Below are 4,472 nucleotides of genomic sequence, written 5' to 3'. Positions count from 1 at the left end.
ACTACTGCACCAATAGAGGTAGTTTTCTGTGCCAGTCCTTAAGGTTATACCCAGCCCAGACCCACCTGCCTAGGCATGATACCACCCAGAGGGTCCCTCCAACATCAATTACCAATCAAGAAAATGCCCCCCACACATGTACCTAGACAAGTCTGATAGAGGTTATTCATCAACTGAGGTTTCTTCTTTGCCCAGATGTGTCAAGTTGACAACCAAAATTGTCCATCACCCTCTAACTTAGGATTGAGTGTATGATGCTTTTGTTTCCAAAACAGTAATTTGTAAATATATGCAACTCCATTTAATCAAAGTCATTCTACCTACATTTCTTTAATTCCCATGATACTCTGAAGTGGTCATTTCATTATTTTTTGATGGAGGACCCTGTCACTTCCAGTTCTTGAAACACAAGAGAGCAAGAAGTGTTAAAACTTGAAAATGAGAGTCACTTACTTAAAAGCTACATCACAATTTATCACAAAGTATAGCACCTTTTGCCTGCAGCTTTTGTTAAACAGAAATAATATCTCACTTACTTTTAAGAATTTTTTTCTTCCCTAAAAATGTCCTACAGCATCCATTCACATTAGGAACTAATGGCAACAATTTTGTTCTAAATCCCTGAGGAAAAAAGTTTCCATCGAAAAGTTGGCCAGGATTCACTTTTTTTAAACAAAGTCTTCTACACTGGAATCATTTCAAAAATGATGCTTCTAATGACACAGATGTAGGCCTTGTTATATGACGTTAAATTTGCTATCCTTTCAAAGGCAAAGCATTTTTACACCCTGAAAATTCAAAAGGATTAGGAATCCTCTTGATTGACTTGGCATTTATTTGACTCTACATCAAACAACCAATCGAAAACAACTGGGTTGCCAGTCTTCACCTCGGAGGTGAAATCTCAGTCAATAAAAGGCCTGTGCTGGAAACCATGAGTGACATTTAACTAAGAGGTGCAAAGCGAATGGCTGTATTTTTTGACACGATTCCTCCCACACAACTGTCAGCAAGTCTAAATTAACTCTGGGAGTCTATAGGTTTCAATGATGGATGAAGATCTTTAAGTCACAACCAGAACCACAGAAATAATAGTGTTTGAGCTTTCTTCTGATGCCTATATATTTGTGTTATCATGTTTGATTTCGGTTGAACGTTTTCTTGTATCACTGTGGGGATGGAGTTATAAATTCATATGCGTTTCTTGTATATGATCTGATACACATTTCCTTAAGAAAGAATTTCAAGTGTTTCTGTCATAATTCTCCTTTTTGTTAAGTCAGTATTTTGTAAGACTATAGCAAAATATAATCAACTTAAAATGTGTAGAACTTTTATATCTTTAGATAATGTGAATGCATGTATTTTTTCTTATAAATTATTTTCTGTGTAATCAATAAGATTTCATTTCCTTTGACATCCTCTCCCCATTTCTTTATACAGTGTTCAAAAGTTGAAAATGTGAGAAAATAATTATTTAAGTAATGTTCCTTGGACTCAGCTGGCAATAGTTATGTAAAACACATACTAATTGCTAGCTATAATATTTGGGGGAAACAATGCCATGTGTTAGCCCCTGATCTTAGAGAAAGTATATGTTATACTAAATTGGACTATTTTTTTTCATATTGAAAAATGCTCTTTCATTTTGTTTTATATTAGAAGTAATCAAACATTTCTGGAGAGAAACATAAATATTTTAGGCTTTGTGAACTGTACCATGTCATGAGTGCTCAACTGTGCTTTTTGCACAAAGCAGCCATGGGCATGTATGTGGATGAGTGCAGCTGTGCTGTGATAAAGCTTTATTCATGGATATCAGAACATCACTCTCATATAGTTCTAATGTGACAAATCAAAATTATAAATACATAGAAAAATCATTCTGTGAGTCAAGCAAAAATAGAATATTGGGTTTGGTCCAAAAATTATTTGTTGATTCTTAGGCAATTTTTAAAATTATGCAATTACCAGCATGTGTATTCAATAATCTGCGAAGATCTGCAACACTTGGGGCCCAGTGCAAAAATAATAGTATGGTAAATCTCTAATTTTATAAATATTGTTAATATCTCTTAAGTTCACGGGAATACTCATTAGCTTTCTGACATAATTTCTGTGTGTAATATAAGAAATAACATTGTCTAAAATTCTTTGTATATTGTTTTCTTTTGTAAAGTCTTATAAAAGGATGAAGGGTAAAGATCACTTCCAGGTCTAGTCCTTTCAAAACTTGCTTTTCAGTTGTCAGTAACAGTGTGCTCATTCTGCTCTGAAAGGGCTCGTACTATACACATGATGCATGATCTCTTAAGAAATAATTTCTGTTCGTGATGAAGCATTTCTTGCTCCTTAGGATGAAATAAGCCGAGTAAAATTTGCACATATATTCAGCTGTGTAATAGCTGATATTTCTGCAGTTGTTGTAACTTGTTTATTGAATTTTTGTTCTTCAAAGCATATTTCCATAGGCCAGAAAGAAAGAACTGAACACACACTGTTTTTCCATATTTAGCTTTCATCAAAATGTACTGTGGAATGCCTATTTCAGTCTGCAGAGACCATGGGAAGATAATGGGAAGTGACTTTTACCAAAAATTTATTTAAGAATAGAAGTTTATGCAGAGAATTTCATATTGTTTTCTGGGGAACTAGGAAATCAAACACAATAGGAAGCCTGCCTTCATTTGGAAAATTAATTTTCCTCTCTTGGATAGAGTGTTGTAAGAGGAAACTTCTGGTGGTATCCTATTTTTTCTTACAGGTTATTTTTTAAATATAACAACCCCCTATGATGTAATCCAGTGGAGAAATGGGCATGCAAGCATTTTGTATAAATGGTAAATAAATACCATTTGGAAACATTTGAATAACTGGCTGAACAGCATGTTCTCAAGGGGCATGACACCTTATGCTGTACATTAGAGAAGGAAAGGCCAATTGTATGAGAAAAATAAGAACAATTTAGCTGAAAGAAAGAGTTTAAAATATCCAAATTGCTAAATATCAAATTATGGAAAGAAAAATGGCTTGAGGTTTATAGGGGTGTTCATTAACATAAGACTGGAGTTATGAGGAAATCAAGCATAGAACTCCATGTGGGTCACAGTACACAATGACTTATTCTGCAAGTAAGGGGAGATCATTAAGGAGTTTTCAACTGGTGATTAACATGACGACTACTGTATTTCAGAAATATCACTAGGAGATGTGTGTGTGTGTGTGTGTGTGTGTGTGTGTGTGTGTGTGTGTGTGTGTGTGTAAAAGAACAGATGGACTGAATTGTAATAGCTCAGGGGAGCAATTTCAAAGTCAATCATTGGTAGTAAAGTGAAAAGGATTAATTCTTGCTCATGTTATCAATGGGTTCTAATATCATTAATCATTAACTTAGAAGAAAAGAGAACTTTTGGAGGAGAGGTTGTTAGACAGCCAAATTATCAATGTCTCTGAGATATCCAAGGAGTTTATTCTCCTATGCGATATTTCTACATGGATTCATTAAACAGTATTGAAATTTTACTATGTGCCAGTTAGGGCTCCAGATAGTTGGAAGAAAGCATCACATGAGATGAACTAGGTTGGGGCTTAACGAAGCTTTCATTTTTAAAATGCATGCTTCAAATGTAAAAAGGTCCATGCACATCGTTTACAAATTCAAACTGCATGAAGCATAAAAAAATTGTATCTCTTTTTCAACTTGTGTCCCCAATAGGTCATCCTCTACAAAAATATTTGTGCATAAACTTATGAGTTTTTTTCCTTTACAATACCTTTCTAAACAAATATACTTACACTTATCCTTATATGATTACTTGTATAGTTAGCAACACATTTTTCCAGTCTCTTATGTCTGTTTTTATTTTTCATTTAACAATTTTTTCTTGGTCTCTTTTCTACTACAACACAAATAATGTATTTTATATTGTTAATTTCATAGCTGTTCAATGTATCAGTTTGCTTCTTGCTAGGTCAACGCAGGTTAGTTTTCTTCTTTTCTCTAGTGCAGACTATGCTATAGCAAATATTCATCCAATCCTGAATTTAGCAGTAAAATTCATTTGTGGAGCTGAATTGCTGTGTCAAAATTGTGGTTATTTTTAATCCAATACCTATTTCTAAATTAATCTCCAGAGACATCACACTAATTTACACTTATATCAACCATGAACCTGAAAGTTGGCCCTTCACCAACACAATGTCTCCCTTAATTTTTTTCTACTTCCTTGTGAGATTTGCTATTTGAAAGTGGGAATATATCAGACATAAGGTCAGGAACCACTGTTATCATTGCAATTTTCTTTTTAATTATCAGTAATGATAAACATTTTCCCATATTGTCCCATATTTTAATTTTTTTTCTTGGAAATCTGTCTTTTTTATGCTGTTTCCATTTTTTAAATAGTTCTTGCTCAAGTCTTGGTCATTCATAAAATCCTTTTTTATATATAACGTATTTGCTGTCTTTCGCA

Source organism: Nannospalax galili, unplaced genomic scaffold (genome assembly GCF_000622305.1).
Source record: "Nannospalax galili isolate Female #2095 unplaced genomic scaffold, S.galili_v1.0 scaffold374, whole genome shotgun sequence".
NCBI classification, from domain to species: Eukaryota; Metazoa; Chordata; class Mammalia; order Rodentia; family Spalacidae; genus Nannospalax; species Nannospalax galili.
Note: the sequence above shows the minus strand (reverse complement) of the source record.